This window comes from Lepidochelys olivacea (genome assembly GCF_965140295.1).
Source record: "Lepidochelys olivacea isolate rLepOli2 genome assembly, chromosome: 26".
NCBI classification, from domain to species: Eukaryota; Metazoa; Chordata; order Testudines; family Cheloniidae; genus Lepidochelys; species Lepidochelys olivacea.
The window spans coordinates 19190928-19214634 of NC_140436.1; positions in this window are offsets into that span (position 1 = coordinate 19190928).

The window sequence follows — 23707 nt, forward strand, 5'->3', positions numbered from 1 at the left end:
TGTATTGGTAGTATGTGTATGTGTAGGGGCTTTGTGCTGGGAGAGAAGCTGAGCTCTGATTAGGGGGCGGGGCTTGACTGACTAGGGGTCCTATAAAGGTCGCAGCCAGTCAGGCAGCGGCACAGACAGCTACAGCGGCACAGGAGCTGGCAAACAGAGCTGTAAACAGGCGGGTTTGAGTGGGAGTTCTGTTGGAGCAGAAGGTATTTGTGTGTGTGTTTGGTTTTGTATTGGTAGTATCTGTATGTGTAGAGGCTTGGAGGGGCTTTGTGCTGGGAAAGAAGCTGAGCCCTGATTAGGGGGCGGGGCTTCCCTGACGAGGGGTCCTATAAAGGTAGCAGCCAGTCAGGCAGCGGCACAGGAGCTACAAACAGAGCTGTAAACAGGGGAGTTTGAGTGGGAGTTCTGTTGGAGTAGAAGGTATTTGTGTGTGTTTGGTTTTGTATTGGTAGTATCTGTGTGTGTAGAGGCTTGGAGGGGCTTTGTGCTGGGAGAGAAGCTGAGCCCTGATTAGTGGGCGGGGCTTCCCTGACTAGGGGTCCTATAAGGTTGCAGCCAGTCAGGCAGCGGCACAGGAGCTATCAAACAGAGCTGTAAACAGGGGAGTTGGAGTGGGAGTTCTGTTGGAGGAGAAGGTATTTGTGTGTGTTTGGTTTTGTATTGTTAGTATCTGTATGTGTAGGGGCTTTGTGCTGGGAGAGAAGCTGAGCCCTGATTAGGGGGCGGGGCTTCCCTGACTAGGGGTCCTATAAAGGTAGCAGCCAGTCAGGCAGCGGCACAGGAGCTAGCAAACAGAGCTGTAAACAGGGGAGTTTGAGTGGGAGTTCTGTTGGAGGAAAAGGTATTTGTGTATGTGTTTGGTTTTGTATTGGTGGTATCTGTATGTGTAGAGGCTTGGAGGGGCTTTGTGCTGGGAAAGAAGCTGAGCCCTGATTAGTGGGCGGGGCTTCCCTGACTAGGGGTCCTATAAGGTTGCAGCCAGTCAGGCAGCGGCACAGGAGCTATCAAACAGAGCTGTAAACAGGGGAGTTTGAGTGGGAGTTCTGTTGGAGTAGAAGGTATTTGTGTGTGTTTGGTTTTGTATTGGTAGTATCTGTGTGTGTAGGGGCTTTGTGCTGAGACAGAAGCTGAGCCCTGATTGGGGGGCGGGGCTTCACTGACTAGGGGTCCTATAAAGGTAGCAGCCAGTCAGGTAGCGGCACAGACAGCTGCAGCAGCACAGGAGCTAGCAAACAGAGCTGTAAACAGGGGAGTTTGAGTGGGAGTTCTTTTGGAGGAGAAGGCATTGGTGTGTGTTTGGTTTTGTATTGTTAGTATCTGTATGTGTAGGGGCTTTGTGCTGGGAGAGAAGCTGAGCCCTGATTAGGGGGCGGGGCTTCCCTGACTAGGGGTCCTATAAAGGTCGCAGCCAGTCAGGCAGCGGCACAGACAGCTGCAGCGGCACAGGAGCTAGCAAACAGAGCTGTAAACAGGCGGGTTTGAGTGGGAGTTCTGTTGGAGGAGAAGGTATTTGTGTGTGTGTTTGGTTTTGTATTGGTAGTATCTGTATGTGTAGAGGCTTGGAGGGGCTTTGTGCTGGGAAAGAAGCTGAGCCCTGATTAGGGGGCGGGGCTTCCCTGACGAGGGGTCCTATAAAGGTAGCAGCCAGTCAGGCAGCGGCACAGGAGCTACAAACAGAGCTGTAAACAGGGGAGTTCGAGTGGGAGTTCTGTTGGAGGAGAAGGTATTTGTGTGTGTTTGGTTTTGTATTGTTAGTATCTGTATGTGTAGGCTCTTTGTGCTGGGAGAGAATCTGAGCCCTGATTAGGGGGCGGGGCTTCCCTGACTAGGGGTCCTATAAAGGTAGCAGCCAGTCAGGCAGCGGCACAGACAGCTGCAGCGGCACAGGAGCTAGCAAACAGAGCTGTAAACGGGGAGTTTGAGTGGGAGTTCTGTTGAAGTAGAAGGTATTTGTGTGTGTTTGGTTTTGTATTGGTAGTATCTGTGTGTGTAGGGGCTTTGTGCTGGGAGAGAAGCTGAGCCCTGATTAGGGGCGGGGCTTCACTGACTAGGTGTCCTATAAAGGTATCAGCCAGTCAGGCAGCGGCACAGACAGCTGCAGCGGCACAGGAGCTAGCAAACAGAGCTGTAAACAGGGGGGTTTGAGTTTGAGTTCTGTTGGAGGAGAAGGTATTTGTGTGTGTTTGGTTTTGTATTGGTGGTATCTGTGTGTGTAGGGGCTTTGTGCTGGGACAGAAGCTGAGCCCTGATTAGGGGGCGGGGCTTCACTGACTAGGAGTACTATAAAGGTAGCAGCCAGTCAGGCAGCGGCACAGACAGCTGCAGCGGCACAGGAGCTAGCAAACAGAGCTGTAAACAGGGGAGTTTGAGTGGGAGTTCTGTTGGAGGAGAAGGTATTTGTGTGTTTGGTTTTGTATTGGTAGTATGTGTATGTGTAGGGGCTTTGTGCTGGGAGAGAAGCTGAGCCCTGATTAGGGGGCGGGGCTTGACTGACTAGGGGTCCTATAAAGGTCGCAGCCAGTCAGGCAGCGGCACAGACAGCTGCAGCGGCACAGGAGCTAGCAAACAGAGCTGTAAACAGGCGGGTTTGAGTGGGAGTTCTGTTGGAGGAGAAGGTATTTGTGTGTGTGTTTGGTTTTGTATTGGTAGTATCTGTATGTGTAGAGGCTTGGAGGGGCTTTGTGCTGGGAAAGAAGCTGAGCCCTGATCAGGGGGCGGGGCTTCCCTGACGAGGGGTCCTATAAAGGTAGCAGCCAGTCAGGCAGCGGCACAGGAGCTACAAACAGAGCTGTAAACAGGGGAGTTCGAGTGGGAGTTCTGTTGGAGGAGAAGGTATTTGTGTGTGTTTGGTTTTGTATTGTTAGTATCTGTATGTGTAGGCTCTTTGTGCTGGGAGAGAAGCTGAGCCCTGATTAGGGGGCGGGGCTTCCCTGACTAGGGGTCCTATAAAGGTAGCAGCCAGTCAGGCAGCGGCACAGACAGCTGCAGCGGCACAGGAGCTAGCAAACAGAGCTGTAAACGGGGAGTTTGAGTGGGAGTACTGTTGGAGTAGAAGGTATTTGTGTGTGTTTGGTTTTGTATTGGTAGTATCTGTGTGTGTAGGGGCTTTGTGCTGGGAGAGAAGCTGAGCCCTGATTAGGGGGCGGGGCTTCCCTGACTAGGGGTCCTATAAAGGTTGCAGCCAGTCAGGCAGCGGCACAGGAGCTATCAAACAGAGCTGTAAACAGGGGAGTTTGAGTGGGAGTACTGTCGGAGTAGAAGGTATTTGTGTGTGTTTGGTTTTGTATTGGTAGTATCTGTGTGTGTAGGGGCTTTGTGCTGAGACAGAAGCTGAGCCCTCATTGGGGGGCGGGGCTTCACTGACTAGGGGATCCTATAAAGGTAGCAGCCAGTCAGGTAGCGGCACAGACAGCTGCAGCAGCACAGGAGCTAGCAAACAGAGCTGTAAACAGCGGAGTTTGAGTGGGAGTTCTTTTGGAGGAGAAGGTATTTGTGTGTGTTTGGTTTTGTATTGTTAGTATCTGTATGTGTAGGGGCTTTGTGCTGGGAGAGAAGCTGAGCCCTGATTAGGGGGCGGGGCTTCCCTGACTAGGGGTCCCATAAAGGTAGCAGCCAGTCAGGCAGCGGCACAGGAGCTAGCAAACAGAGCTGTAAACAGGGGAGTTTGAGTGGGAGTTCTGTTGGAGGAGAAGGTATTTGTGTGTGTTTGGTTTTGTATTGTTAGTATCTGTATGTGTAGGGGCTTTGTGCTGGGAGAGAAGCTGAGCCCTGATTAGGGGGCGGGGCTTCCCTGACTAGGGGTCCTATAAAGGTAGCAGCCAGTCAGGCAGCGGCACAGGAGCTAGCAAACAGAGCTGTAAACAGGGGAGTTTGAGTGGGAGTTCTGTTGGAGTAGAAGGTATTTGTGTGTGTTTGGTTTTGTATTGGTAGTATCTGTGTGTGTAGAGGCTTGGAGGGGCTTTGTGCTGGGAGAGAAGCTGAGCCCTGATTAGTGGGCGGGGCTTCCCTGACTAGGGGTCCTATAAGGTTGCAGCCAGTCAGGCAGCGGCACAGGAGCTATCAAACAGAGCTGTAAACAGGGGAGTTTGAGTGGGAGTTCTGTTGGAGGAGAAGGTATTTGTGTGTGTTTGGTTTTGTATTGTTAGTATCTGTATGTGTAGGGGCTTTGTGCTGGGAGAGAAGCTGAGCCCTGATTAGGGGGCGGGGCTTCCCTGACTAGGGGTCCTATAAAGGTAGCAGCCAGTCAGGCAGCGGCACAGGAGCTAGCAAACAGAGCTGTAAACAGGGGAGTTTGAGTGGGAGTTCTGTTGGAGGAAAAGGTATTTGTGTATGTGTTTGGTTTTGTATTGGTGGTATCTGTATGTGTAGAGGCTTGGAGGGGCTTTGTGCTGGGAAAGAAGCTGAGCCCTGATTAGTGGGCGGGGCTTCCCTGACTAGGGGTCCTATAAGGTTGCAGCCAGTCAGGCAGCGGCACAGGAGCTATCAAACAGAGCTGTAAACAGGGGAGTTTGAGTGGGAGTTCTGTTGGAGTAGAAGGTATTTGTGTGTGTTTGGTTTTGTATTGGTAGTATCTGTGTGTGTAGGGGCTTTGTGCTGGGACAGAAGCTGAACCCTGATTAGGGGGCGGGGCTTCACTGACTAGGGGTCCTATAAAGGTAGCAGCCAGTCAGGCAGCGGCACAGACAGCTGCAGCGGCACAGGAGCTAGCAAACAGAGCTGTAAGCCGGGGAGTTTGAGTGGGAGTTCTGTTGGAGGAGAAGGTATTTGTGTGTGTTTGGTTTTGTATTGGTGGTATCTGTATGTTTAGAGGCTTGGAGGGGCTTTGTGCTGGGAGAGAAGCTGAGCCCTGATTAGGGGGCGGGGCTTCCCTGACTAGGGGTCCTATAAAGGTAGCAGCCAGTCAGGCAGCAGCACAGACAGCTGCAGCGGCACAGGAGCTAGCAAACAGAGCTGTAAACAGGGGAGTTTGAGTGGGAGTTCTGTTGGAGGAGTAGGTATTTGTGGGTGTTTGGTTTTGTATTGGTAGTATCTGTATGTGTAGAGGCTTTGTGCTGGGAGAGAAGCTGAGCCCTGATTAGGGGGCGGGGCTTCCCTGACTAGGGGTCCTATAAAGGTAGCAGCCAATCAGGCAGCGGCACAGACAGCTGCAGTGGCACAGGAGCTAGCAAACAGAGCGGTAAACAGGGGAGTTTGAGTGGGAGTTCTTTCGGAGGAGAAGGTATTCGTCTGTGTTTGGTTTTGTATTGTTAGTATCTGTATGTGTAGGGGCTTTGTGCTGGGATAGAAGCTGAGCCCTGATTAGGGGCGGGGCTTCCCTGACTAGGGGTCCTATAAAGGTAGCAGCCAGTCAGGCAGCAGCACAGGAGCTAGCAAACAGAGCTGTGAACAGGGGAGTTTGAGTGGGAGTACTCTTGGAGGAGAAGGTATTTGTGTGTGTGTTTGGTTTTGTATTGGTAGTATCTGTGTGTGTAGGGGCTTTGTGCTGGGAGAGAAGCTGAGCCCTGATTAGGGGGCGGGGCTTCACTGACTAGGGGTCCTATAAAGGTATCAGCCAGTCAGGCAGCGGCACAGACAGCTGCAGCGGCACAGGAGCTAGCAAACAGAGCTGTAAACAGGGGGGTTTGAGTGGGAGTTCTGTTGGAGGAGAAGGTATTTGTGTGTGTTTGGTTTTGTATTGTTAGTATCTGTATATGTAGGGGCTTTGTGCTGGGAGAGAAGCTGAGCCCTGATTAGGGGGCGGGGCTTCACTGACTAGGGGTCCTATAAAGGTATCAGCCAGTCAGGCAGCGGCACAGACAGCTGCAGCGGCACAGGAGCTAGCAAACAGAGCTGTAAACAGGGGGGTTTGAGTGGGAGTTCTGTTGGAGGAGAAGGTATTTGTGTGTGTTTGGTTTTGTATTGGTATTATTTGTATGTGTCGGGGCTTTGTGCTGGGTGAGAAGCTGAGCCCTGATTAGGGGGCGGGGCTTCCCTGACTAGGGGTCCTATAAACGTAGCAGCCAATCAGGCAGCGGTACAGACAGCTGCAGCGGCACAGGAGCTAGCAAACAGAGCTGTAAACAGGGGATTTTGAGTGGGAGTTCTGTTGGAGGAGAAGGTATTTGTGTGTGTTTGGTTTTGTATTGGTGGTATCTGTATGTGTAGGGGCTTTGTGCTGGGAGAGAAGCTGAGCCCTGATTAGGGGGCGGGGCTTCCCTGACTAGGGGTCCTATAAAGGTTGCAGCCAGTCAGGCAGCGGCACAGGAGCGATCAAACAGAGCTGTAAACAGGGGAGTTTGAGTGGGAGTACTGTCGGAGTAGAAGGTATTTGTGTGTGTTTGGTTTTGTATTGGTAGTATTTGTGTGTGTAGGGGCTTTGTCCTGAGACAGAAGCTGAGCCCTCATTGGGGGGCGGGGCTTCACTGACTAGGGGTCCTATAAAGGTAGCAGCCAGTCACGTAGCGGCACAGACAGCTGCAGCAGCACAGGAGCTAGCAAACAGAGCTGTAAACAGGGGAGTTTGAGTGGGAGTTCTTTTGGAGGAGAAGGTATTTGTGTGTGTTTGGTTTTGTATTGTTAGTATCTGTATGTGTAGGGGCTTTGTGCTGGGAGAGAAGCTGAGCCGTGATTAGGGGGCGGGGCTTCACTTACTAGGGGTCCTAGAAAGGTATCAGCCAGTCAGGCAGCGGCACAGACAGCTGCAGCGGCACAGGAGCTAGCAAACAGAGCTCTAAACAGGGGAGTTGGAGTGAGAGTTCCGTTGGAGGAGAAGGTATTTGTGTGTGTTTGGTTCTGTATTGTTAGTATCTGTATGTGTAGGGGCTTTGTGCTGGGAGAGAAGCTGAGCCGTGATTAGGGGGCGGGGCTTCCCTGACTAGGGGTCCTATAAAGGTAGCAGCCAGTCAGGCAGCGGCACAGACAGCTGCAGCGGCACAGGAGCTAGCAAACAGAGCTGTAAACAGGGGAGTTTGAGTGGGAGTTCTTTCGGAGGAGAAGGTGTATGTGTGTGTTTGGTTTTGTATTGTTAGTATCTGTATGTGTAGGGGCTTTGTGCTGGGAGAGAAGCTGAGCCCTGATTAGGGGCGGGGCTTCCCTGACTAGGGGTCCTATAAAGGTAGCAGCCAGTCAGGCAGCGGCACAGGAGCTAGCAAACAGAGCTGTAAACAGGGGAGTTTGAGTGGGAGTACTGTTGGAGGAGAAGGTATTTGTGTGTGTGTTTGGTTTTGTATTGGTAGTATCTGTGTGTGTAGGGGCTTTGTGCTGGGACAGAAGCTGAGCCCTGATTAGGGGGCTGGTCTTCCCTGACTAGGGGTCCTATAAAGGTAGCAGCCAGTCAGGGAGCGGCACAGACAGCTGCAGCGGCACAGGAGCTAGCAAACAGAGCTGTAAACAGTGGAGTTTGAGTGGGAGTTCTGTTGGAGGAGAAGGTATTTGTGTGTGTTTGGTTTTGTATTGGTAGTATCTGTATGTGTAGGGGCTTTGTGCTGGGAGAGAAGCTGAGCCCTGATTAGGGGGCGGGGCTTCACTGACTAGGGGTCCTAAAAAGGTATCAGCCAGTCAGGCAGCGGCACAGACAGCTGCATCGGCACAGGAGCTAGCAAACAGAGCTGTAAAGAGGGGATTTTGAGTGGGAGTTCTGTTGGAGGAGAAGGTATTTGTGTGTGTTTTGGTTTTGTATTGGTGGTATCTGTATGTGTAGGGGCTTTGTGCTGGGAGAGAAGCTGAGCCCTGATTAGGGGGCGGGGCTTCCCTGACTAGGGGTCCTATAAAGCTAGCAGCCAGTCAGGCAGCGGCACAGGAGCTAGCAAACAGTGCTGTAAACAGGGGAGTTTGAGTGGGAGTTCTGTTGGAGGAGAAGGTATTTGTGTGTGTTTTTGTATTGGTAGTATCTGTATGTGTAGGGGCTTTGTGCTGGGAGAGAAGCTGAGCCGTGATTAGGGGGCGGGGCTTCACTGACTAGGGGTCCTATAAAGGTATCAGCCAGTCAGGCAGCGGCACAGACAGCTACAGCGGCACAGGAGCTATCAAACAGAGCTGTAAACAGGGGAGTTTGAGTGGGAGTACTGTTGGAGTAGAAGGTATTTGTGAGTGTTTGGTTTTGTATTGGTAGTATCTGTGTGTGTATGGGCTTTGTGCTGGGACAGAAGCTGAGCCCTGATTAGGGGGCGGGGCTTCACTGACTAGGAGTCCTATAAAGGTAGCAGCCAGTCAGGCAGCGGCACAGACAGCTGCAGCGGCACAGGAGCTAGCAAACAGAGCTGTAAACAGGGGAGTTTGAGTGGGAGTACTGTTGGAGTAGAAGGTATTTGTGTGTGTTTGGTTTTGTATTGGTAGTATCTGTGTGTGTAGGGGCTTTGTGCTGGGAGAGAAGCTGAGCCCTGATTAGGGGGCGGGGCTTCCCTGACTAGGGGTCCAATAAAGGTAGCAGCCAGTCAGGCAGCGGCACAGGAGCTAGCACACAGAGATGTAAACAGGGGAGTTTGAGTGGGAGTTCTGTTGGAGGAGAAGGTATTTGTGTGTGTTTGGATTTGTATTGGTAGTATCTGTATGTGTAGAGGCTTTGTGCTGGGAGAGAAGCTGAGCCCTGATTAGGGGGCGGGGCTTGACTGACTAGGGGTCCTATAAAGGTCGCAGCCAGTCAGGCAGCGGCACAGACAGCTGCAGCGGCACAGGAGCTAGCAAACAGAGCTGTAAACAGGCGGGTTTGAGTCGGAGTTCTGTTGGAGGAGAAGGTATTTGTGTGTGTGTTTGGTTTTGTATTGGTAGTATCTGTATGTGTAGAGGCTTGGAGGGGCTTTGTGCTGGGAAAGAAGCTGAGCCCTGATTAGGGGGCGGGGCTTCCCTGACGAGGGGTCCTATAAAGGTAGCAGCCAGTCAGGCAGCGGCACAGGAGCTACAAACAGAGCTGTAAACAGGGGAGTTCGAGTGGGAGTTTTGTTGGAGGAGAAGGTATTTGTGTGTGTTTGGTTTTGTATTGTTAGTATCTGTATGTGTTGGGGCTTTGTGCTGGGAGAGAAGCTGAGCCCTGATTAGGGGGCGGGGCTTCCCTGACTAGGGGTCCTATAAAGCTAGCAGCCAGTCAGGCAGCGGCACAGGAGCTAGCACACAGAGATGTAAACAGGGGAGTTTGAGTGGGAGTTCTGTTGGTGGAGAAGGTATTTGTGTGTGTGTTTGGTTTTGTATTGGTAGTATCTGTATGTTTTGGGGCTTTGTGCTGGGAGAGAAGATGAGCCCTGATTAGGGGGCGGGGCTTCCCTGACGAGGGGTCCTATAAAGGTAGCAGCCAGTCAGGCAGCGGCACAGACAGCTGCAGCGGCACAGGAGCTAGCAAACAGAGCTGTAAACGGGGAGTTTGAGTGGGAGGAGAAGGTATTTGTGTGTGTTTGGTTTTGTATTGTTAGTATCTGTATGTGTAGGGGCTTTGTGCTGGGAGAGAAGCTGAGCCCTGATTAGGGGGCGGGGCTTCACTGACTAGGGGTCCTAAAAAGGTATCAGCCAGTCAGGCAGCGGCACAGACAGCTGCATCGGCACAGGATCTAGCAAACAGAGCTGTAAACAGGGGATTTTGAGTGGGAGTTCTGTTGGAGGAGAAGGTATTTGTGTGTGTTTTTGTATTGGTAGTATTTGTATGTGTAGAGGCTTTGTGCTGGGAGAGAAGCTGAGCCCTGATTAGGGGGCGGGGCTTCCCTGACTAGGGGTCCTATAAAGGTAGCAGCCAGTGAGGCAGCGGCACAGGAGCTAGCACACAGAGATGTAAACAGGGGAGTTTGAGTGGGAGTTCTGTTGGAGGAGAAGGTATTTGTGTGTGTTTGGATTTGTATTGGTAGTATTTGTATGTGTAGAGGCTTTGTGCTGGGAGAGAAGCTGAGCCCTGATTAGGGGGCGGGGCTTCCCTGACTAGGGGTCCTATAAAGGTAGCAGCCAGTCAGGCAGCGGCACAGGAGCTAGCAAACAGAGCTGTAAACAGGGGAGTTTGAGTGGGAGTTCTTTCGGAAGAGAAGGTATTTGTGTGTGTTTGGTTTTGTATTGTTAGTATCTGTATGTGTAGGGGCTTTGTGCTGGGAGAGAAGCTGAGCCCTGATTAGGGGCGGGGCTTCCCTGACTAGGGGTCCTATAAAGGTAGCAGCCAGTCAGGCAGCGGCACAGGAGCTAGCAAACAGAGCTGTAAACAGGGAGTTTGAGTGCGAGTACTGTTGGAGGAGAAGGTATTTGTGTGTGTGTTTGGTTTTGTATTGGTAGTATCTGTATGTGTAGAGGCTTTGTGCTGGGAGAGAAGCTGAGCCCTGATTAGGGGGCGGGGCTTCCCTGACTTGGGGTCCTATAAAGGTAGCAGCCAGTCAGGCAGCGGCACAGGAGCTAGCAAACAGAGCTGTAAACAGGGGAGTTTAAGTGGGAGTTCTGTTCGAAGAAAAGGTATTTGTGTGTGTGTTTGGTTTTGTATTGGTGGTATCTGTATGTGTAGAGGCTTGGAGGAGCTTTGTGCTGGGAAAGAAGCTGAGCTCTGATTAGTGGGCGGGGCTTCCCTGACTAGGGGTCCTATAAGGTTGCAGCCAGTCAGGCAGCGGCACAGGAGCTACAAACAGAGCTGTAAACAGGGGAGTTCGAGTGGGAGTTCTGTTGGAGAAGAAGGTATTTGTGTGTGTGTTTGGTTTTGTATTGGTAGTATCTGTATGTGTAGAGGCTTGGAGGGGGTTTGTGCTGGGAAAGAAGCTGAGCCCTGATTAGGGGGCGGGGCTTCCCTGACGAGGGGTCCTATAAAGGTAGCAGCCAGTCAGGCAGCGGCACAGGAGCTACAAACAGAGCTGTACACAGGGGAGTTCGAGTGGGAGTTCTTTTGGAGGAGAAGGTATTTGTGTGTGTTTGGTTTTGTATTGTCAGTATCTGTATGTGTAGGCTCTTTGTGCTGGGAGAGAAGCTGAGCCCTGATTAGGGGGCGGGGCTTCCCTGACTAGGGGTCCTATAAAGGTAGCAGCCAGTCAGGCAGCGGCACAGGAGCTAGCACACAGAGATGTAAACAGGGGAGTTTGAGTGGGAGTTCTGTTGGTGGAGAAGGTATTTGTGTGTGTGTTTGGTTTTGTGTTGGTAGTATCTGTATGTTTTGGGGCTTTGTGCTGGGAGAGAAGATGAGTCCTGATTAGGGGGCGGGGCTTCCCTGACTAGGGGTCCTATAAAGGTAGCAGCCAGTCAGGCAGCGGCACAGGAGCTAGCAAACAGAGCTGTAAACAGGGGAGTTTCAGTGGGAGTTCTGTTGGAGGAGAAGGTATTTGTGTGTGTTTGGTTTTGTATTGTTAGTATCTGTATGTGTAGGCTCTTTGTGCTGGGAGAGAAGCTGAGCCCTGATTAGGGGCGGGGCTTCCCTGACTAGGGGTCCTATAAAGGTAGCAGCCAGTCAGGCAGCGGCACAGGAGCTAGCACACAGAGATGTAAACAGGGGAGTTTGAGTGGGAGTTCTGTTGGTGGAGAAGGTATTTGTGTGTGTGTTTGGTTTTGTGTTGGTAGTATCTGTATGTTTCGGGGCTTTGTGCTGGGAGAGAAGATGAGCCCTGATTAGGGGGCGGGGCTTCCCTGACTAGGGGTCCTATAAAGGTAGTAGCCAGTCAGGCAGCGCCACAGGAGCTAGCAAACAGAGCTGTAAACAGGGGAGTTTGAGTGGGAGTTCTGTTGGAGGAGAAGGTATTTGTGTGTGTTTGGTTTTGTATTGGTAGTATCTGTATGTGTAGAGGCTTGGAGGGGCTTTGTGCTGGGAGAGAAGCTGAGCCCTGATTAGTGGGCGGGGCTTCCCTGACTAGGGATCCTATAAAGGTAGCAGCCAGTCAGGCAGCCGCACAGACAGCTGCAGCGGCACAGGAGCTAGCAAACAGAGCTGTAAACAGGGGAGTTTGAGTGGGAGTTCTGTTGGAGGAGAAGGTATTTGTGTGTGTTTTGTTTTGTATTGTTAGTATCTGTATGTGTAGGGGCTTTGTGCTGGGAGAGAAGCTGAGCCCTGGTTCGGGGGCGGGGCTTCCCTGACTAGGGGTCCTATAAGGTTGCAGCCAGTCAGGCAGCGGCACAGGAGCTAGCAAACAGAGCTGTAAACAGGGGAGTTTGAGTGGGAGTTCTGTTGGAGGAGAAGGTATTTGTGTGTGTTTTTGTATTGGTAGTATCTGTATGTGTAGGGGCTTTGTGCTGGGAGAGAAGCTGAGCCGTGATTAGGGGGCGGGGCTTCACTGACTAGGGGTCCTATAAAGGTATCAGCCAGTCAGGCAGCGGCACAGACAGCTACAGCGGCACAGGAGCTATCAAACAGAGCTGTAAACAGGGGAGTTTGAGTGGGAGTACTGTTGGAGTAGAAGGTATTTGTGTGTGTTTGGTTTTGTATTGGTAGTATCTGTGTGTGTAGGGGCTTTGTGCTGGGACAGAAGCTGAGCCCTGATTAGGGGGCGGGGCTTCACTGACTAGGAGTCCTATAAAGGTAGCAGCCAGTCAGGCAGCGGCACAGACAGCTGCAGCGGCACAGGAGCTAGCAAACAGAGCTGTAAACAGGGGAGTTTGAGTGGGAGTACTGTTGGAGTAGAAGGTATTTGTGTGTGTTTGGTTTTGTATTGGTAGTATCTGTGTGTGTAGGGGCTTTGTGCTGGGAGAGAAGCTGAGCCCTGATTAGGGGGCGGGGCTTCCCTGACTAGGGGTCCTATAAAGGTAGCAGCCAGTCAGGCAGCGGCACAGGAGCTAGCACACAGAGCTGTAAACAGGGGAGTTTGAGTGGGAGTTCTTTCGGAAGAGAAGGTATTTGTGTGTGTTTGGTTTTGTATTGTTAGTATCTGTATGTGTAGGGGCTTTGTGCTGGGAGAGAAGCTGAGCCCTGATTAGGGGCGGGGCTTCCCTGACTAGGGGTCCTATAAAGGTCGCAGCCAGTCAGGCAGCGGCACAGACAGCTGCAGCGGCACAGGAGCTAGCAAACAGAGCTGTAAACAGGCGGGTTTGAGTCGGAGTTCTGTTGGAGGAGAAGGTATTTGTGTGTGTGTTTGGTTTTGTATTGGTAGTATCTGTATGTGTAGAGGCTTGGAGGGGCTTTGTGCTGGGAAAGAAGCTGAGCCCTGATTAGGGGGCGGGGCTTCCCTGACGAGGGGTCCTATAAAGGTAGCAGCCAGTCAGGCAGCGGCACAGGAGCTACAAACAGAGCTGTAAACAGGGGAGTTCGAGTGGGAGTTTTGTTGGAGGAGAAGGTATTTGTGTGTGTTTGGTTTTGTATTGTTAGTATCTGTATGTGTTGGGGCTTTGTGCTGGGAGAGAAGCTGAGCCCTGATTAGGGGGCGGGGCTTCCCTGACTAGGGGTCCTATAAAGCTAGCAGCCAGTCAGGCAGCGGCACAGGAGCTAGCACACAGAGATGTAAACAGGGGAGTTTGAGTGGGAGTTCTGTTGGTGGAGAAGGTATTTGTGTGTGTGTTTGGTTTTGTATTGGTAGTATCTGTATGTTTTGGGGCTTTGTGCTGGGAGAGAAGATGAGCCCTGATTAGGGGGCGGGGCTTCCCTGACTAGGGATCCTATAAAGGAAGCAGCCAGTCAGGCAGCGGCACAGGAGCTAGCAAACAGAGCTGTAAACAGTGGAGTTTGAGTGGGAGTTCTGTTGGAGGAGAAGGTATTTGTGTGTGTTTGGTTTTGTATTGGTAGTATCTGTATGTGTAGGGGCTTTGTGCTGGGAGAGAAACTGAGCCCTGATTAGGGGGCGGGGCTTGACTGACTAGGGGTCCTATAAAGGTAGCAGCCAGTCAGGCAGCGGCACAGACAGCTGCAGCGGCACAGGAGCTAGCAACAGAGCTGTAAAGAGGAAAGTTGGAGTGGGAATTCTGTTGGAGGAGAAGGTATTTGTGTGTGTTTGGATTTGTATTGGTAGTATCTGTATGTGTAGAGGCTTTGTGCTGGGAGAGAAGCTGAGCCCTGATTAGGGGGCGGGGCTTCCCTGACTTGGGGTCCTATAAAGGTAGCAGCCAGTCAGGCAGCGGCACAGACAGCTGCAGCGGCACAGGAGCTAGCAAACAGAGCTGTAAACGGGGAGTTTGAGTGGGAGGAGAAGGTATTTGTGTGTGTTTGGTTTTGTATTGTTAGTATCTGTATGTGTAGGGGCTTTGTGCTGGGAGAGAAGCTGAGCCCTGATTAGGGGGCGGGGCTTCACTGACTAGGGGTCCTAAAAAGGTATCAGCCAGTCAGGCAGCGGCACAGACAGCTGCATCGGCACAGGATCTAGCAAACAGAGCTGTAAACAGGGGATTTTGAGTGGGAGTTCTGTTGGAGGAGAAGGTATTTGTGTGTGTTTTTGTATTGGTAGTATTTGTATGTGTAGAGGCTTTGTGCTGGGAGAGAAGCTGAGCCCTGATTAGGGGGCGGGGCTTTTCTGACTAGGGGTCCTATAAAGGTAGCAGCCAGTGAGGCAGCGGCACAGGAGCTAGCACACAGAGATGTAAACAGGGGAGTTTGAGTGGGAGTTCTGTTGGAGGAGAAGGTATTTGTGTGTGTTTGGATTTGTATTGGTAGTATTTGTATGTGTAGAGGCTTTGTGCTGGGAGAGAAGCTGAGCCCTGATTAGGGGGCGGGGCTTCCCTGACTAGGGGTCCTATAAAGGTAGCAGCCAGTCAGGCAGCGGCACAGGAGCTAGCAAACAGAGCTGTAAACAGGGGAGTTTGAGTGGGAGTTCTTTCGGAAGAGAAGGTATTTGTGTGTGTTTGGTTTTGTATTGTTAGTATCTGTATGTGTAGGGGCTTTGTGCTGGGAGAGAAGCTGAGCCCTGATTAGGGGCGGGGCTTCCCTGACTAGGGGTCCTATAAAGGTAGCAGCCAGTCAGGCAGCGGCACAGGAGCTAGCAAACAGAGCTGTAAACAGGGAGTTTGAGTGCGAGTACTGTTGGAGGAGAAGGTATTTGTGTGTGTGTTTGGTTTTGTATTGGTAGTATCTGTGTGTGTAGGGGCTTTGTGCTGGGACAGAAGCTGAGCCCTGATTAGGGGGCGGGTCTTCCGTGACTAGGGGTCCTATAAAGGTAGCAGCCAGTCAGGCAGCGGCACAGACAGCTGCAGCGGCACAGGAGCTAGCAAACAGAGCTGTAAAGACGAAAGTTGGAGTGGGAGTTCTGTTGGAGGAGAAGGTATTTGTGTGTGTTTGGATTTGTATTGGTAGTATCTGTATGTGTAGAGGCTTTGTGCTGGGAGAGAAGCTGAGCCCTGATTAGGGGGCGGGGCTTCCCTGACTTGGGGTCCTATAAAGGTAGCAGCCAGTCAGGCAGCGGCACAGGAGCTAGCAAACAGAGCTGTAAACAGGGGAGTTTAAGTGGGAGTTCTGTTCGAAGAAAAGGTATTTGTGTGTGTGTTTGGTTTTGTATTGGTGGTATCTGTATGTGTAGAGGCTTGGAGGAGCTTTGTGCTGGGAAAGAAGCTGAGCCCTGATTAGTGGGCGGGGCTTCCCTGACTAGGGGTCCTATAAGGTTGCAGCCAGTCAGGCAGCGGCACAGGAGCTACAAACAGAGCTGTAAACAGGGGAGTTCGAGTGGGAGTTCTGTTGGAGAAGAAGGTATTTGTGTGTGTGTTTGGTTTTGTATTGGTAGTATCTGTATGTGTAGAGGCTTGGAGGGGGTTTGTGCTGGGAAAGAAGCTGAGCCCTGATTAGGGGGCGGGGCTTCCCTGACGAGGGGTCCTATAAAGGTAGCAGCCAGTCAGGCAGCGGCACAGGAGCTACAAACAGAGCTGTACACAGGGGAGTTTGAGTGGGAGTTCTGTTGGAGGAGAAGGTATTTGTGTGTGTTTGGTTTTGTATTGTTAGTATCTGTATGTGTAGGCTCTTTGTGCTGGGAGAGAAGCTGAGCCCTGATTAGGGGCGGGGCTTCCCTGACTAGGGGTCCTATAAAGGTAGCAGCCAGTCAGGCAGCGGCACAGGAGCTAGCACACAGAGATGTAAACAGGGGAGTTTGAGTGGGAGTTCTGTTGGTGGAGAAGGTATTTGTGTGTGTGTTTGGTTTTGTGTTGGTAGTATCTGTATGTTTTGGGGCTTTGTGCTGGGAGAGATGAGCCCTGATTAGGGGGCGGGGCTTCCCTGACTAGGGGTCCTATAAAGGTAGTAGCCAGTCAGGCAGCGCCACAGGAGCTAGCAAACAGAGCTGTAAACAGGGGAGTTTGAGTGGGAGTTCTGTTGGAGGAGAAGGTATTTGTGTGTGTTTGGTTTTGTATTGGTAGTATCTGTATGTGTAGAGGCTTGGAGGGGCTTTGTGCTGGGAGAGAAGCTGAGCCCTGATTAGTGGGCGGGGCTTCCCTGACTAGGGATCCTATAAAGGTAGCAGCCAGTCAGGCAGCCGCACAGACAGCTGCAGCGGCACAGGAGCTAGCAAACAGAGCTGTAAACAGGGGAGTTTGAGTGGGAGTTCTGTTGGAGGAGAAGGTATTTGTGTGTGTTTGGTTTTGTATTGTTAGTATCTGTATGTGTAGGGGCTTTGTGCTGGGAGAGAAGCTGAGCCCTGATTCGGGGGCGGGGCTTCCCTGACTAGGGGTCCTATAAGGTTGCAGCCAGTCAGGCAGCGGCACAGGAGCTAGCAAACAGAGCTGTAAACAGGGGAGTTTGAGTGGGAGTTCTGTTGGAGGAAAAGGTATTTGTGTGTGTGTTTGGTTTTGTATTGGTGGTATCTGTATGTGTAGAGGCTTGGAGGGGCTTTGTGCTGGGAAAGAAGCTGAGTCCTGATTAGTGGGCGGGGCTTCCCTGACTAGGGGTCCTATAAGGTTGCAGCCAGTCAGGCAGCGGCACAGGAGCTATCAAACAGAGCTGTAAACAGGGGAGTTTGAGTGGGAGTTCTGTTGGAGTAGAAGGTGTTTGTGTGTGTTTGGTTTTGTATTGGTAGTATCTGTGTGTGTAGGGGCTTTGTGCTAGGACAGAAGCTGAGCCCTGATTAGGGGGCGGGGCTTCACTGACTAGGGGTCCTATAAAGGTAGCAGCCAGGCAGGCAGCGGCACAGACAGCTGCAGCGGCACAGGAGCTAGCAAACAGAGCTGTAAACAGGGGGATTTGAGTGGGAGTTCTGTTGGAGGAGAAGGTATTTGTGTGTGTTTGGTTTTGTGTTGGTAGTATCTGTATGTGTAGAGGCTTGGAGGGGCTTTGTGCTGGAAGAGAAGCTGAGCCCTGATTAGTGGGCGGGGATTCCCTGACTAGGGGTCCTATAAAGGTAGCAGCCAGTCAGGCAGCCGCAAAGACAGCTGCAGCGGCACAGGAGCTAGCAAACAGAGCTGTAAACAGGGGAGTTTGAGTGGGAGTTCTGTTGGAGGAGAAGGTATTTGTGTGTTTTTGGTTTTGTATTGGTAGTATCTGTATGTGTAGAGGCTTGGAGGGGCTTTGTGCTGGGAGAGAAGCTGAGCCCTGATTAGTGGGCGGGGCTTCCCTGACTAGGGGTCCTATAAGGTTGCAGCCAGTCAGGCAGCGGCACAGGAGCTATCAAACAGAGGTGTAAACAGGGGGGTTTGAGTGGGAGTTCTGTTGGAGGAGAAGGTATTTGTGTGTGTTTGGTTTTGTATTGTTAGTATCTGTATGTGTAGGGGCTTTGTGCTGGGAGAGAAGCTGAGCCCTGATTAGGGGGCGGGGCTTCCCTGACTAGGGGTCCTATAAAGGTAGCAGCCAGTCAGGCAGCGGCACAGGAGCTAGCAAACAGAGCTGTAAACAGGGGAGTTTGAGTGGGAGTTCTGTTGGAGGAAAAGGTATTTGTGTGTGTGTTTGGTTTTGTATTGGTGGTATCTGTATGTGTAGAGGCTTGGAGGGGCTTTGTGCTGGGAAAGAAGCTGAGCCCTGATTAGTGGGCGGGGCTTCCCTGACTAGGGGTCCTATAAAAGTAGCAGCCAGTCAGGCAGCGGCACAGACAGCTGCAGCGGCACAGGAGCTAGCAAACAGACCTGTAAACAGGGGAGTTTGAGTGGGAGGAGAAGGTATTTGTGTGTGTTTGGTTTTGTATTCTTAGTATCTGTATGTGTAGGGGCTTTGTGCTGGGAGAGAAGCTGAGCCCTGATTAGGGGGCGGGGCTTCACTGACAAGGGGTCCAATAAATGTAGCAGCCAGTCAGGCAGCGGGACAGACAGCTGCAGCGGCACAGGAGCTAGCAAACAGAGCTGTAAACAGGGGGTTTGAGTGGGAGTTCTGTTGGAGGAGAAGGTATTTGTGTGTGTTTGGTTTTGTATTGGTAGTATCTGTATGTGTAGGGGCTTTGTGCTGGGAGAGAAGCTGAGCCCTGATTAGGGGGCGGGGCTTCCCTGACTAGGGGTCCTATAAAGGTTGCAGCCAGTCAGGCAGCGGCACAGGAGCTATCAAACAGAGCTGTAAACAGGGGAGTTCGAGTGGGAGTTCTGTTGGAGAAGAAGGTATTTGTGTGTGTGTTTGGTTTTGTATTGGTAGTATCTGTATGTGTAGAGGCTTGGAGGGGGTTTGTGCTGGGAAAGAAGCTGAGCCCTGATTAGGGGGCGGGGCTTCCCTGACGAGGGGTCCTATAAAGGTAGCAGCCAGTCAGGCAGCGGCACAGGAGCTACAAACAGAGCTGTACACAGGGGAGTTCGAGTGGGAGTTCTTTTGGAGGAGAAGGTATTTGTGTGTGTTTGGTTTTGTATTGTTAGTATCTGTATGTGTAGGCTCTTTGTGCTGGGAGAGAAGCTGAGCCCTGATTAGGGGGCGGGGCTTCCCTGACTAGGGGTCCTATAAAGGTAGCAGCCAGTCAGGCAGCGGCACAGGAGCTAGCACACAGAGATGTAAACAGGGGAGTTTGAGTGGGAGTTCTGTTGGTGGAGAAGGTATTTGTGTGTGTGTTTGGTTTTGTGTTGGTAGTATCTGTATGTTTTGGGGCTTTGTGCTGGGAGAGAAGATGAGTCCTGATTAGGGGGCGGGGCTTCCCTGACTAGGGGTCCTATAAAGGTAGCAGCCAGTCAGGCAGCGGCACAGGAGCTAGCAAACAGAGCTGTAAACAGGGGAGTTTGAGTGGGAGTTCTGTTGGAGGAGAAGGTATTTGTGTGTGTTTGGTTTTGTATTGTTAGTATCTGTATGTGTAGGCTCTTTGTGCTTGGAGAGAAGCTGAGCCCTGATTAGGGGCGGGGCTTCCCTGACTAGGGGTCCTATAAAGGTAGCAGCCAGTCAGGCAGCGGCACAGGAGCTAGCACACAGAGATGTAAACAGGGGAGTTTGAGTGGGAGTTCTGTTGGTGGAGAAGGTATTTGTGTGTGTGTTTGGTTTTGTGTTGGTAGTATCTGTATGTTTTGGGGCTTTGTGCTGGGAGAGAAGATGAGCCCTGATTAGGGGGCAGGGCTTCCCTGACTAGGGGTCCTATAAAGGTAGTAGCCAGTCAGGCAGCGCCACAGGAGCTAGCAAACAGAGCTGTAAACAGGGGAGTTTGAGTGGGAGTTCTGTTGGAGGAGAAGGTATTTGTGTGTGTTTGGTTTTGTATTGGTAGTATCTGTATGTGTAGAGGCTTGGAGGGGCTTTGTGCTGGGAGAGAAGCTGAGCCCTGATTAGTGGGCGGGGCTTCCCTGACTAGGGATCCTATAAAGGTAGCAGCCAGTCAGGCAGCCGCACAGACAGCTGCAGCGGCACAGGAGCTAGCAAACAGAGCTGTAAACAGGGGAGTTTGAGTGGGAGTTCTGTTGGAGGAGAAGGTATTTGTGTGTGTTTGGTTTTGTATTGTTAGTATCTGTATGTGTAGGGGCTTTGTGCTGGGAGAGAAGCTGAGCCCTGATTCGGGGGCGGGGCTTCCCTGACTAGGGGTCCTATAAGGTTGCAGCCAGTCAGGCAGCGGCACAGGAGCTAGCAAACAGAGCTGTAAACAGGGGAGTTTGAGTGGGAGTTCTGTTGGAGGAGAAGGTATTTGTGTGTGTTTTTGTATTGGTAGTATCTGTATGTGTAGGGGCTTTGTGCTGGGAGAGAAGCTGAGCCGTGATTAGGGGGCGGGGCTTCACTGACTAGGGGTCCTATAAAGGTATCAGCCAGTCAGGCAGCGGCACAGACAGCTACAGCGGCACAGGAGCTATCAAACAGAGCTGTAAACAGGGGAGTTTGAGTGGGAGTACTGTTGGAGTAGAAGGTATTTGTGTGTGTTTGGTTTTGTATTGGTAGTATCTGTGTGTGTAGGGGCTTTGTGCTGGGACAGAAGCTGAGCCCTGATTAGGGGGCGGGGCTTCACTGACTAGGAGTCCTATAAAGGTAGCAGCCAGTCAGGCAGCGGCACAGACAGCTGCAGCGGCACAGGAGCTAGCAAACAGAGCTGTAAACAGGGGAGTTTGAGTGGGAGTACTGTTGGAGTAGAAGGTATTTGTGTGTGTTTGGTTTTGTATTGGTAGTATCTGTGTGTGTAGGGGCTTTGTGCTGGGAGAGAAGCTGAGCCCTGATTAGGGGGCGGGGCTTCCCTGACTAGGGGTCCTATAAAGGTAGCAGCCAGTCAGGCAGCGGCACAGGAGCTAGCACACAGAGATGTAAACAGGGGAGTTTGAGTGGGAGTTCTGTTGGAGGAGAAGGTATTTGTGTGTGTTTGGATTTGTATTGGTAGTATCTGTATGTGTAGAGGCTTTGTGCTGGGAGAGAAGCTGAGCCCTGATTAGGGGGCGGGGCTTGACTGACTAGGGGTCCTATAAAGGTCGCAGCCAGTCAGGCAGCGGCACAGACAGCTGCAGCGGCACAGGAGCTAGCAAACAGAGCTGTAAACAGGCGGGTTTGAGTCGGAGTTCTGTTGGAGGAGAAGGTATTTGTGTGTGTGTTTGGTTTTGTATTGGTAGTATCTGTATGTGTAGAGGCTTGGAGGGGCTTTGTGCTGGGAAAGAAGCTGAGCCCTGATTAGGGGGCGGGGCTTCCCTGACGAGGGGTCCTATAAAGGTAGCAGCCAGTCAGGCAGCGGCACAGGAGCTACAAACAGAGCTGTAAACAGGGGAGTTCGAGTGGGAGTTTTGTTGGAGGAGAAGGTATTTGTGTGTGTTTGGTTTTGTATTGTTAGTATCTGTATGTGTTGGGGCTTTGTGCTGGGAGAGAAGCTGAGCCCTGATTAGGGGGCGGGGCTTCCCTGACTAGGGGTCCTATAAAGCTAGCAGCCAGTCAGGCAGCGGCACAGGAGCTAGCACACAGAGATGTAAACAGGGGAGTTTGAGTGGGAGTTCTGTTGGTGGAGAAGGTATTTGTGTGTGTGTTTGGTTTTGTATTGGTAGTATCTGTATGTTTTGGGGCTTTGTGCTGGGAGAGAAGATGAGCCCTGATTAGGGGGCGGGGCTTCCCTGACTAGGGATCCTATAAAGGAAGCAGCCAGTCAGGCAGCGGCACAGGAGCTAGCAAACAGAGCTGTAAACAGTGGAGTTTGAGTGGGAGTTCTGTTGGAGGAGAAGGTATTTGTGTGTGTTTGGTTTTGTATTGGTAGTATCTGTATGTGTAGGGGCTTTGTGCTGGGAGAGAAACTGAGCCCTGATTAGGGGGCGGGGCTTGACTGACTAGGGGTCCTATAAAGGTAGCAGCCAGTCAGGCAGCGGCACAGACAGCTGCAGCGGCACAGGAGCTAGCAACAGAGCTGTAAAGAGGAAAGTTGGAGTGGGAATTCTGTTGGAGGAGAAGGTATTTGTGTGTGTTTGGATTTGTATTGGTAGTATCTGTATGTGTAGAGGCTTTGTGCTGGGAGAGAAGCTGAGCCCTGATTAGGGGGCGGGGCTTCCCTGACTTGGGGTCCTATAAAGGTAGCAGCCAGTCAGGCAGCGGCACAGACAGCTGCAGCGGCACAGGAGCTAGCAAACAGAGCTGTAAACGGGGAGTTTGAGTGGGAGGAGAAGGTATTTGTGTGTGTTTGGTTTTGTATTGTTAGTATCTGTATGTGTAGGGGCTTTGTGCTGGGAGAGAAGCTGAGCCCTGATTAGGGGGCGGGGCTTCACTGACTAGGGGTCCTAAAAAGGTATCAGCCAGTCAGGCAGCGGCACAGACAGCTGCATCGGCACAGGATCTAGCAAACAGAGCTGTAAACAGGGGATTTTGAGTGGGAGTTCTGTTGGAGGAGAAGGTATTTGTGTGTGTTTTTGTATTGGTAGTATTTGTATGTGTAGAGGCTTTGTGCTGGGAGAGAAGCTGAGCCCTGATTAGGGGGCGGGGCTTCCCTGACTAGGGGTCCTATAAAGGTAGCAGCCAGTGAGGCAGCGGCACAGGAGCTAGCACACAGAGATGTAAACAGGGGAGTTTGAGTGGGAGTTCTGTTGGAGGAAAAGGTATTTGTGTGTGTGTTTGGTTTTGTATTGGTGGTATCTGTATGTGTAGAGGCTTGGAGGGGCTTTGTGCTGGGAAAGAAGCTGAGTCCTGATTAGTGGGCGGGGCTTCCCTGACTAGGGGTCCTATAAGGTTGCAGCCAGTCAGGCAGCGGCACAGGAGCTATCAAACAGAGCTGTAAACAGGGGAGTTTGAGTGGGAGTTCTGTTGGAGTAGAAGGTGTTTGTGTGTGTTTGGTTTTGTATTGGTAGTATCTGTGTGTGTAGGGGCTTTGTGCTAGGACAGAAGCTGAGCCCTGATTAGGGGGCGGGGCTTCACTGACTAGGGGTCCTATAAAGGTAGCAGCCAGGCAGGCAGCGGCACAGACAGCTGCAGCGGCACAGGAGCTAGCAAACAGAGCTGTAAACAGGGGGATTTGAGTGGGAGTTCTGTTGGAGGAGAAGGTATTTGTGTGTGTTTGGTTTTGTGTTGGTAGTATCTGTATGTGTAGAGGCTTGGAGGGGCTTTGTGCTGGAAGAGAAGCTGAGCCCTGATTAGTGGGCGGGGCTTCCCTGACTAGGGGTCCTATAAAGGTAGCAGCCAGTCAGGCAGCCGCAAAGACAGCTGCAGCGGCACAGGAGCTAGCAAACAGAGGTGTAAACAGGGGGGTTTGAGTGGGAGTTCTGTTGGAGGAGAAGGTATTTGTGTGTGTTTGGTTTTGTATTGTTAGTATCTGTATGTGTAGGGGCTTTGTGCTGGGAGAGAAGCTGAGCCCTGATTAGGGGGCGGGGCTTCCCTGACTAGGGGTCCTATAAAGGTAGCAGCCAGTCAGGCAGCGGCACAGGAGCTAGCAAACAGAGCTGTAAACAGGGGAGTTTGAGTGGGAGTTCTGTTGGAGGAAAAGGTATTTGTGTGTGTGTTTGGTTTTGTATTGGTGGTATCTGTATGTGTAGAGGCTTGGAGGGGCTTTGTGCTGGGAAAGAAGCTGAGCCCTGATTAGTGGGCGGGGCTTCCCTGACTAGGGGTCCTATAAGGTTGCAGCCAGTCAGGCAGCGGCACAGGAGCTATCAAACAGAGCTGTAAACAGGGGAGTTTGAGTGGGAGTTCTGTTGGAGTAGAAGGTATTTGTGTGTGTTTGGTTTTGTATTGGTAGTATCTGTGTGTGTAGGGGCTTTGTGCTGGGACAGAAGCTGAACCCTGATTAGGGGGCGGGGCTTCACTGACTAGGGGTCCTATAAAGGTAGCAGCCAGTCAGGCAGCGGCACAGACAGCTGCAGCGGCACAGGAGCTAGCAAACAGACCTGTAAACAGGGGAGTTTGAGTGGGAGGAGAAGGTATTTGTGGGTGTTTGGTTTTGTATTCTTAGTATCTGTATGTGTAGGGGCTTTGTGCTGGGAGAGAAGCTGAGCCCTGATTAGGGGGCGGGGCTTCACTGACAAGGGGTCCAATAAATGTAGCAGCCAGTCAGGCAGCGGGACAGACAGCTGCAGCGGCACAGGAGCTAGCAAACAGAGCTGTAAACAGGGGGTTTGAGTGGGAGTTCTGTTGGAG